We start from the raw sequence: 12,522 nt of genomic DNA, 5'->3' as shown, positions 1-12,522 counted from the left end.
GTGCACTGCTGGAGAAAATGTAAATTGTTTCAGTCAGTATGGAGGTTCTTAAAAATTTAAAAATAAAAGTATCTTATGATCCAACAATTCCACTTCTGGTACTTATGTGAAGGAAACAAAAACACTAATTCAAAAAGATGCATGCACCCCAGTATTCATAGCAGGGTTATTCACAATGACCAAGACATGGAAATAACCTAGGTGTCCATCAACGGATGAATAGATAAAGAAAGTGTGGTATATATATATATATATATATATATATATATATATATATATATATATATATATATATACATATATATATATATATATGTGTGTGTGTGTGTGTGTGTGTGTGTGTGTATAATTCAGTAATAAAAGAGAGAAGGAAATCTCACCATTTGTGACAATGTGGATGGACCTTGAGAGCATTATGCTAAGTAAATTTAGTCAGAGAAAGACAAATACCATACGACCTCACTTACAAATGAAATCTGAAACAAACATACCAAAATAAAAAATAAAACTGAACTCACAGATATAGAGAACATATTGGTGGTTACCAGAGGTAGAGGGTGGGGAGTAAGCAAAATTGTTGAAAGTGGTCAAAAGGTACAAACTTCCAGTTATAAAATCAGTAAGTCCTGTGGATATAATGTACAGCATAGTGACAATAGCTAATATACTGTACTGTATATTTGAAAGTTCCTAAGAGAGTTGTTCTCATCACAAGAAACAATTCTGTACCTATGTAAAGTGATGGATTTCAACTAGACTTAATGTGACGATCATTTCACAATATGTGCAAATATCAAATTATTATTTGTACACTTGAAACTAATAAAATACATCAATTATATCTCAATACAAAATTTGGGGGATTGTGTAATGGGGCAACAAACAAACCCCCAAATTTCAGTAGCTTATCACAACACAAATTTATTTCTGTCATGGAAAGTCCAATGGAGATGATCCTTGCCTAAAGCTTTCCTTCAAGCAGAGACGGAGACTTGGAGATTTGGGCTCATTTAATTTTGGGGGGCTGCCATCTTCAACAGATGGTCCTTGAGGTCACTATAGATCAAAAACAAACAAGCAAAGAAACAAACCAAATGCCAAAAATAAACAAATAAAAACTTTCCCATGCAGAATACTGAAGAACAGAATATGAAGAACATAACAGTCTCTTTTTCAGATTATGTTTAAGTCATTATCTCTGCTAAGTATTTCAGAGATCAAAGCCATAAATTATTTGAATGCAGAGATATATGATAGCTATTCAATATAGGTAAGTTCACCATTTTCCCTTGAAATATTAACATGAAAGATGCGACACTAAACCAATCTCAATGATGTCCCATTTGTCAGGTTAACTAAATTCAGTTGACAGTTGTCAGCTAATAAACTAAATCAGGATCCCAAATTTTTTGACACAACACAGATTTTATGAAGGTTAAAAGTTAAAGAAGCAGCTTATAGCCACAAATATTGACCAGAAGGTTACTTGATAATTTCTGTAATAATATATTTTACATAAAAATAAGAAATAGAAGCAGACTACAAATGAAGTAGAAAAATAGTCCTATATTGAAACTTTGGAATAATTCACCCTTAAAAGGAAAATCTAAAAAACAGTATTTTGGAATTAGATTTTTATAAATTTTTATTTATATATACTGTTCTCCCTAAGAATTGAGACCTCCATACCTTTGTGTTAATAAATCATTTTGCATCCACTATCCTTTTAATATTTTAATATTTTATGGCAGCATGGTTAGGCCCCATCTCCTAAGAGAAGCAAAATAGTGTAGAATCTTAGAGCACTGATTCTCCAACTAGACCATCTCTTTCACATCTAGGCTCTACAGTGTCATATCTTTGCAAATTTAGACATGTTATTTAGTCTCCCCTTGGATTGGGATGGAGTAACTACACAGCCCCAAACAATCCATTAACAATTATTCTCAGACCCGATAATTGGTACTGAACGACTCTTAGATGGGCGAACTAGGCATGGGATATGTTTCTTTTCTATCTGTGCGTGAAAGGACTGATAATCTTATAACAGCTTCAAGCAAACCCACAGCCATCAGAGTCCAGAGGCTGACTTCAGGGGACATGGATTTGGGAAATCCCAGGAGGGAATTTCTGGGGATTTTCTAGTGGAGAAGGAGGGAGGTCTCAGACTCTAGTTCCTCTCTCTTGTCCTCTTCCTCCTTGGGCTCAGTAGAAGCATTGGAGACCTGCCAGCTTCCTGAGCTCTGCCTGAAGATGGCCACTCAGCACTGGTTGGGGACAAGGGCTAAACAGTGGTCACCAGCCACACCTAGGAGCCAGGGCCCAAAAGCCAGGCAAGCTCTGGTCACAGGGGCCACTTCTTACCCTCCCAGCTTGCAGGGGGGCCACTGTTTCCTCTAATCTGTCAGTGCAGTACCTGTGCTCCTGGAGGTGGAAAGGTGAGTCCTCCACACATTCCTGGCTGGGGCCCTCCAGCCTGCTTTTTCTCCACTGGTCCACCGCTCTCTGCACCTTTTCTTATTCTGGTGAATCCCCCTTCCTCGAATTAAAGTCTTTTCTTGCCCCTTTGGGGCTGCATGAAAAAAAAAAAAAAAAACTAAAAAGATAATTACTCAAATTTCACAAATTATTACCTACACTTTAAAAAACTACACTTGTTTCCCTTAGGATTGTACACACTTACATAAGAGGGGTAAATGTACTTTTTTAAACTCAAGCAATATTCAACTATCTGTTCAACTCCTAATCTTTGTGTATCAGGTGACATATTTTTTCTATCTAAGACCATCTGTTGACAAAAATTATTTTAATTAATTTAGTCATTTGTTAACTTTAGAATGCCATTTATTTTCAAGTAATCTTGATATATTCTTTATGTCCTATACATTTTTCAAAAGTTTAAGACCATAATTTGATACTGAGGTAAAATCATGCATACAAGTTGCAGGGTTTTTTTTTACATTTTCTCTTACAGAAAAAACATATGTTGACAGAAAACTTCATTCATTTACTTGTGAATTTGTATTGATCTTTTGTGTTTTATATATAATAGGTAACATTTATTGAGGGCTTGCTATTTGTTATAAATGTTTTCAGCACTTTAAAGGGCTACTTCATTTTATTTTATGACAATTTTATCTGGTAAAATATCATTCCCCTTTACTTGGGAAGTGAGGCCCAAGGTCATATAGTTATAAAACAGACCACACTCCCTCAGATGTTTCAGCCATGAATTATCTATGCTTACTGTAAGTCAGGAAGAACTAGGTAACTATTCCCTGCCCCATAGTACAGAAGAAAGTGGCAGAGGTTTAGAGTGTGGCATTGTAGTGCCTTACAGTTTAATTTTCTAACACAACTCTTTCTCCAAAGAGTTGTCCAGCTGCATAAAATTCCCACTTGAACTTTCCTCAGGGAAGCTAATATGAGTGCTATGTCTACATGGCTGTTTGTAGACATGTAGGTATGGCCCTGAGCTTTCTTGTACATCAGACATTTAGGAACAGATGAAAAAATCAGGAGACAACTGGGATCCTTTGATAGGTGCTGATGATGAGAGAACCACTGCTAGAAGAGACCATTACTCTTCACAGCAGCCCTACTGGGAACTGCAGAAGGCCTCTAGGAGTGAATACCAACAAGACTTAAGGCCAGAAATAACTGCCACATATGTAAGTGGGATGTACTATGGTTCTGATAATGTAAGGAGCAGACTTTATTTCTTCAGTCTCTTCTGTTTCCAAACTGTAGGAATGGATCTGATATTAGATGTTGAGAACTTAGCTTTAATAAATGTAGTCTTTTAATGTGTTCTCATTTAAATACTTTTTCACTCCATGATGGTGTATGCTGGGAGAGGGAACATGCTGGATGAGTAGAAAAATGGGAGTGGCAAATCAGCAAACTGGAAAATCTGTTTTTGCTTTTTTTTAAATTGTCTAACCCCAAAGTGAGGCCAGTCCTACTACTATATCTCCTCCTTTGAAATTAATATATGATATTGATACAATGTTATAATATATCAGGTGCAATTTATGAAAAGATGATAGAATGTCTTCTTTAGACTAGTCATGTCATTTTATTTATTTATTTCATATGACATTCTTCATGTTTCACCTTATTAGATAAACTTTAATCTAGTAGGTAATGAAAGACATTCCCTTCCATGGAAATTTGATCCGATATGTTGGGAAGAACATTGAATATTGATTGGGAGATTAGTCATAGTAATTTGAATCTTAAAGTAGTGTAAAATCTTTTTACATTATATTCATTTATTCATAAACTATACATTTATTGAGCACTTACTCTGTACCAGGCATTTTGGTAGATGATAACCAAAAGAAGAAATGTTTATGCCCTCAAAGAGCTTGCAGTTTATTAGAAAAAACATGTTTAAACAGTTTCAGAATAATAAAGTTAATATTAAAATAGAAATACTGTATGTACTAGACAGGTACCTAAATGAGAGAACACTCAATTCTTCCCTGGAGAAGAAAGGCTCAGAAAAATAGTGCAGGGATGATGCAATACAACATATGATTTAAAATGTCAACTTTAAAAATTAGTTTATTTATGTGGGTTTGTCCTTTAAAATATGAGAGATGTAAAGAAAATAGATCTATAAACCAAATATGATTAAAAATATCCAAATTTCTTCTTGTGAGAGTATCTAAATCATGGTACTGAATTTAATTAAATAAGAAAATATGTTCAATTTGAAGGGCTAATCTGTGCAACTTCATAAGGTTTAAAAGATTTTAGGCATGATGGAAAGCTGTTTCATAATGGAGGAAAGAGGGAAAAAACTTTATTGATATTATTCCATTGGCTTTTGATCTTCCATCGATTTTGTTAACATATAAGCATTTAGTCCTATTTTTGCTCCTTTAATTATTTTCTTTTAGTTGTTTAAAAATGTTTTTCTATTTGATTTATTTACAGAATTTTGAGTATGTTAAACTTAATACTATTTTCTGTATTTATCCTGTTTTAATTTTATCGAGATTCTTGACTATGTAGGCTAACATCACAGTTTTTGCAAGTTCTTAACAATTATTTCTTGCCATAAAATTTCTGTTCTTTTTGTTTCTCTTTTCCTTCTAGGATTCCATTTACATGTATGTTTAACATTTTCACTGGTTCCCTTATTTAATTTTTTTAATCCCATTTTCCATCTTTTTGGCTCTCTGTGCTTCAGTCAACAATTTTCTTAGTATTTTCCAGTGCATTATTTTCTAGTTAACTAATCTTTTCTCCAGCTGTGTCTAATATGTTTTGAAACCCATGTATGGAATTGAGTGTGATGCTCCTTTCAGCTTCTAAACATGTGTTGAAATCTCTTTGCCCACTGATAATATAGATCTTGTTCTCTTTATGTATGTTTTATTTAAATAAAATTTTATTAAAATTTAAGTTCTATGATGACTCTTTTCCTTATGAAAAAGTATCCATTCATCACTAAAATAAATAGTAGTATGTATCTAAGGCTTTAGAATTATATTTTCATAGGTGACTTTGGGGACTGTGTTCAATAATACAGACAGCATCTCTGCATTCATTTGCATTTCTAAACTTTCCATTGTCTTTATTTCAATAATCAGAAGTTTTATTTAACATCAAAAGTTACATTCGAAATTGCTGAATAAATTTTAAAATCCTTTGTATTCTGTTTTATATTGTTGGTACCTAATAGGGAAAATATTCTTAATAAATTTTAGTGTTAACTGGTAGTATAATGTTGGGAAGTACTACTTTATGTATGAAATTATGAAGTCTAATAATGTATATAAACAACACTCAATAGGTTTTAAATAATAACTTGAATAGATATGTCCCATTTACCTTTAGGATTTCTTTCTTTACATTTGGATATATATGTATTGCATATATGCATAGCCAATACATATATAATGGATAGATAGATAGATAAACAGATAGATAGATAGTTGGATATAGATATACAGACATAGATATATAGAGAGATATAGTGTTGATGGATAATGGGACCCCTGGAAAAACTTTTTACTTTCTATTCTCTTAGTAAGGAGAATTTGCTATCATTGACTTATGCACTATTGTTCTGATTCAACCAAACTCTTTCCCACAATTTTATCCTATGAATTTATTTCAACTGGTCTCCAATTTGAAGAGTGCATTTGAAATAACAGGGTAAAAAGAAAATAAAATGTATTAATTAAAATAAAATGTATAACTTTGCATTCCAATTCCCATTCTAATTCCATATAGTGATAGTAAAATAAAACCCAATTAAGATTGAAATCACATTCTCCCTCTCCACTTACCACATTTGGGTAAAAATTGTACTGATTAGTCTGTTGTATTTACTCTACATTGCTCCAGAACTCCAAGGAATTCTCTCTGGAAGGTGATTCAGAACTGAACATGCTTCTAATTAAAAAAAAAAATCTAAGAAGTTTTTTTTTTTTTTTTTTTTTTTTTTTTTTGTGCCTCACTAATTTTTAGGTGCTATAGAAAAATATGTCACTCCTCTTCCCACCACAAAGACCTTACAATATAATTATGGAAATAAGACTAAGAATGACAACAAAGTCAGGTAACTAATTCCAATAGAATTAGGTTCTAATCATTTTCATTGTGTTTTAATTGCCTCGATATCAGAAGAGAAAAAGAGTAATACCAAGTCATATATTACAAATATTAAATAAGTCTGTGAAGAGGTTGTGGGATTTAAACTTCGACCTTGCATTTCAAAAAACAGTGAAAATGATGCTCTTCAGCAGGGTACAGTTGGGGATATTGTACTTCTCAAAGCTTTACCTGTCCTACAAACAAAGCATGTGAGACATGAATTGGCTGAGATCATTTTCAAAGTTGGAAAAGTCATGGATCTAGTGACCGTAAAACCCAGCACAGGAACTACCTTTTCAGAGAGTCCAGTCAGTTTGGAAACCACTCACATAACCAAAAATCAGGAAGAACTAGGTATCTCTTCAACATAGTGAAGGAGGATTGGAAGACAGAGCCAAAGGAAAAGAGTTATAAGTTTGCTTTATGGAAAAATTTTTCTAAATTTCATCACAAACTGTCCAATTTATCTTCTGGTATTTATGAGATAGCTAAAAATAAATGAAGTAAAGTTCTTGCTAAAATTTTTCATAAAAAAAGACGGTGAAGAATTTTATAACCTCTGACTGTGTAGGAATGATATAAACCATAAAAGTAAGACTGGAAGAGGACAGAAACTGGAAGATACAATAATTAGTCCAGTTTTCTCATATTTTATAATAAGTAATCATTTTATGATCAAGTATCATATCAAAGTGTTAAAAGTATTAATACAAGAATGACTATATATTTAAAGATATTAAGTAGACTTAGTAAATAACACAATATAGTTGAAATCATGTAGTAGGTATTACAAGCACTTACTCATATCTTGCTCACTTCTCCTTCTTGGTACCAGCAGGAGTACTGTCTCCTTCTTAAGATTTAGTTTATGGCAAGAAGCATATCAACAGAAATGACTGCTGTCACTTCTGGGCTGACACATTGAATTCCTGCTGCAGACTCCTCCATGTTCCCCTCCCCTGCAGAGTGGACCGGAAGCATTATGTTGAGAAGTGAGTGCCACAAGATTGAAGCAGCCTGAGATTCTGAGCTGCCACATAGAGAACAGCTGCTTTGGAGAGATGCCCAGACTGTAGGGTACTTTTTGCAAGACATAAACTTTGTTGTGATAAGTCACTGAAATGTTGTGTTCTTTTTACTGCAGTATAACCTAGTCTTTTCTGATTTACACAAAATAAGCAGTGGTTGGGACATAGTAGAAGAGGAAGTAAATAGAGCTTGTCTAAAGATTTAGATAACTAAGAATATGGCTAAAAGTAATACCTATAAAGAAAACCTCTAGAAAATGTATAAACATTCCAAATTATCAGGAAAAAAAACCCACAAACATGCATAAAAGAAAACAAGCACTGTTTACATAGTGAAATATTTTAAAAAGGAGTGGGAGAAAATAATGACATAATTAACCAAACATATATATCATTTAAATAAATGTAAATAGGCTTAACTCAACCGTTTAAAGTAAATAATTTTATTAGAACCAAGAACAAAACCTAGTAATATATTGTATACAAAAATATACAAGTTGCAAAATAACCCAAAAAAGCCAAATATGGAAAAGGTCGATCTAGCCAGCCAAAGAAAATGCAAATAAACCAAAATCCAAAAGTGAGATTAGCAATATTAAATCAGAAAAAAAACAAAATTCAGGGCAAGAAATAATTAAATGAAGAAAAATTTTAAAATAATACAATTTACAACAAAGATCAAAGAAAATATTCATTCATTAAATAAAACTGTAAGAGCCAAATCATCAGGAAATCCAGAGAAAAAGACAGAAACACATTTGTAACAGGAAACTAATTTTTCTTTTCCATTTTAGGATAAATTAAATTTAAAACAAAAATAAACATGTAAACAGTATAAATAATATTATTAATATATACTTATAATTTTTAAGTTCTGTACTTTGATATAGAAAATATTCTTTTAAAAATGCTATTAACTTTGAAATTTGGTCATGTATAATGTCACGAAGCATTTCAATCAACTTTGGAAAGTCAAATTTGTATATACTATACCCTCTGATTTAGTTTAAGAGAGCACAAAGTTATATGGGAAAATATAAAAAGTATAATGTCCTAAGCTTAAAAACTATATGTATATGTGTGTATGTATGTAAACATATATTTAACAACTTTATTAAGATGTATTTTAAATAGCACAAAACTAATGTATTTCAAGTGTACAAATCAATGATTTTTTATTAACTTTATTGGCAGCTTCAATAATCACCATAAATCAGCCTTAGAGCATTTCACATCTCCCAAAAGGATTCCTCATGCTCATTTACAGTTCAGCCCTGTTTCCACCCAGATTCCCACTTCTAGTCCCCAGCACCCACTAATCTACTTTCTGTCTCTATAAAATTGTCTTCAGGACTGGACCTTCAATATGGCGGAGGAGTAAGACATGGAGATCACCTTCCTCCCCACAAATACATCAGAAATACATCTATGTGTGGAGCAACTCCTACAGAACACCTACTGAACTCTGGCAGAAGACCTCAGACTTCCCAAAAGGCAAGAAATTCCCCACGTACCTGGGTAGGGCAAAAGAAAAAAAAAAACACAGAGACAAAAGAATAGGGACGGGACCTGCACCTCAGGGAGGGAGCTGTGAAGGAGGAAAATTTCCACACACTGGGAAGCCCCTTCCCTGGCAGAGACGGGGGTCGGGGTTGCAGGGGGGAAGCATCGGAGCCACGGAGGAGAGCACAGCAATAGGGGTACAGAGGGCAAAGTGAAGAGATTCCTGCACAGAGGATCAGTGCCAACCAGCAGTCACCAGCCAGAGGGGCTTGTCTTCTAACCCGCCGGGTCGGGTGGGGGCTGGGAGCTGGGGCTCAGGCTTCGGAGGAGGTCAGATCCCAGGGAGAGGACTGGGGTTGGCTGTATGAACACAGCCTGAAAGTGGCTAGTACGCCACAGATAGCTGGGAGGGAGTCCAGGAAAAACTCTGGAACTGCCGAAGAGGCAAGAGACCATTGTTTCGGGGTGCGCGAGGAGAGGGGATTGATTCAGAGCACCGCCTAAATGAGCTCCAGAGACGGGCGTCCGTGGACACCAGAGACAGAGACGGGCATGAAATTCTAAGACTCCTGCTGCAGCCACCAAGAAGCCTGTGTGCAAGCACAGGTCACTATCCACACCTCCACTCCCAGGAGACTGTGCAGCCCACCACTGCCTGGGTCCCGTGATCTAGGGACAACTTCCCAGGAGAACACACAGCACACCATAGGTTGTTGTAATGCCATGCTGGCCTCTGCCGCCTCAGGCTTGGCCCACATTCCATATCCCTCCCTCCCCCTGCCCCCTGACCTGAGTGAGCCAGAGCCCCCCCTACACGCAGAGGTGGGGCAAAATCTAAAGTTGAACCCCAGGAGCTGTGCGAACAAAGAAGAGAAAGGGAAATCTCCTCCAGCAGCCTCAGGAGCAGCGGATTAAATCCCTACAATCAACTTGATGTAGCCTGCATCTGTGGAATACCTGAATAGACAAGGAATCATACCAAAATTGAGACGGTGGACTTTGGGAGCAACTGTAGACCTGGGGTTTGCTTTCTGCATCTAATTGGTTTCTGGTTTTATGTATATCTTAGAGTAATATGTAGAGTTTATTATCATTGGTAGATTTGTTTATTGATTTGGTTGCTCTCTTCCTTTTTAAAAAATAATTATATATATATAAATACATACTTTATTCCTTTCTCTCTTTTTGCGAGTGCGTATGTGTATACTTCTTTATGTGATTTTGTCTGTATAGCTTTGCTTTTACCATTTGTCCTAGCATTCTGTCTGTCCATATTTTTTTCTTTTTTAAATTACATTTATTTTTTAATTTTTAATAATTTATGTTTTATTTTAATATCTTTAATTTAATTTTATTTATTTTTTTCTTTCTTTCTTTCTTTTACTCTCCCTTTTCTTCTGAGCCGTGTACTGAGAGGGTCTTGGTGCTCTGGCCTGGTGTCAGGCCTGTGTCTCTGAGGTGGGAGAACCGAGTTCAGGCCATTGGTCCACTGGAGACCTCATGGCTCCACGTAATATCAAATGGCAAAAGTTCTCCCAGAGATCTCCATCTCAGCACTAAGACCCAGCTCCACTCAATGACCAGCAAGCTCCAGTGGTGGACACCCTATGCCAAACAATTAACAAGACAGGAACAAAACCCCACCTATCAGCAGAGAGGCTGCCTAAAATCATAATAAGGTCATAGACACCCCAAAACACACCATCGGATGCAGTCCAGCCCATCAGAAAGACAAGATCCAGGCTCATCCACCAGAACACAGGCACAATTCCCCTCCACCAGGAAGCCTACATAACCCACTGAAACAACCTTACCCACTGTGAGCAGACAACAAAAACAATGGGAACTACGAACCTGCAGCCTGCAAAAAGGAGACCCCAAACACAGTAAGTTAAGCAAAATTAGAAGACAGAGAAACACACAGCAGATGAAGGAGCAAGGTAAAAACCCACCAGACCAAACAAATGAAGAGGAAATAGACAGTCTACCTGAAAAAGAATTCAGAGTAATGATAGTAAAGATATCCAAAATACTGGAAATAGATTGGAGAAAATACAAGAAACGTTTAACAAGGACATAGAAGAACTAAAGAGCAAACAAACAATGATGAACAACACAAGAAATGGAATTAAAAATTCTCTAGAAGGGATCAATAGCAGAATAACTGAGGCAGAAGAATGGATAAGTGACCTGGAAGATAAAATAGTGGAAATAACTACTGCAGAGCAGAATAAAGAAAAAGCAATGAAAAGAATTGAAGAGAGTCTCAGAGACCTCTGGGACAGCATTAAATGCACCAGCATTCGAATTATAGCAGTCCCAGAAGAAGAAGAGAAAAAGAAAGAGACTGAGAAAATATTTGAAGAGATTTTAGGTGAAAACTTCCCTAATATGGGAAAGGAAATTGTAAAGTCCAGGAAGCACAGAGAGTCCCACTAAAGATAAATCCAAGGAAAAACACTCCAAGACACATATTAATCAAACTATCAACAGTTAAATACAAAGAAAAAATATTAAAAACAGCTAAGAAACAAAACAAATAACATACAAGGGAATCCCCATGAGGTTAAGAGCTGATCTTTCAGCACAAACTCTGCAAGCCAGAAGGGAGTAGCAGGACATATTTAAAGTGATGAAAGGGAAGAACCTACAACCAAGATTGGTCTACGCAGCAAGGATCTCATTCAGATTTGACAGAGAAATTAAAAGCTTTACAGACAAACAAAAGCTAAGAGAACTCAGCACCACCAAACCAGCATTACAACAAATGCTAAAGGAACTTCTCTAGGAAGGAAGCACAAAAGAAGGAAAAGGCCTACAATAACAAATCCAAAACAATTAAGAAAATGGTAATAAGAACCTACATATCGATAACTACCTTAAATGTAAATGGATTAAATGCTCCAACCAAAAGACATAGACTGGCTGAATGGATACAAAAAGAAGACCTGTACATATGCTGTCTGCAAGTGACCCACTTCAGACCTAGGGACACATACAGACTGAAAGTGAGGGGATGGAAAAAGACATTCCTTGCAAAAGGAAATCAAAACAAAGCTGGAGTAGCAATTCTCATATCAGACAAAATAGACTTTAAAATAAAGAGTATTACAAGAGACACTACATAATGATCAAGGGGCCAATCCTAGAAAAAGATATAGCAATTGTAAATATATATGCACCCAACATAGCAACACCTCAATATATAAGGAAAAGGGTAACAGCCATAAAAGGGGAAAACAACAGTAACACAATCATAGTAAGGGACTTTAACACCCCACTTTCACCAAAGGACAGATCATTCAAAATGAAAATAAATTAGGAAACACAAGCTTTAAATGACACATTAAACAAGATGGACTTAATTGATATTTATAGG

At 35.3% G+C, this 12,522-nt stretch overlaps 1 long non-coding RNA gene across 1 annotated transcript in view; it reads left to right on the top strand.

Moving 5' to 3' along the window:
* Positions 1 to 238: 238 nt before the first annotated feature.
* The window catches only part of LOC309614831, a 63,857-nt gene continuing 51,573 nt past the window's right edge, over positions 239 to 12,522 (top strand). Inside the window, exon 1 of the long non-coding RNA XR_014236406.1 lies at positions 239 to 12,522. This exon is cut by the window's right edge and continues 21,511 nt beyond it. This is a non-coding gene — a long non-coding RNA (uncharacterized lncRNA).

This window comes from Balaenoptera borealis (assembly GCF_965194805.1).
Source record: "Balaenoptera borealis genome assembly, chromosome: 17".
In the NCBI taxonomy this organism is placed as follows: domain Eukaryota; kingdom Metazoa; phylum Chordata; class Mammalia; order Artiodactyla; family Balaenopteridae; genus Balaenoptera; species Balaenoptera borealis.
The sequence above is the reverse complement of the archived record's forward strand: the minus strand, read 5'-3'. Positions and strand labels throughout refer to the sequence as shown.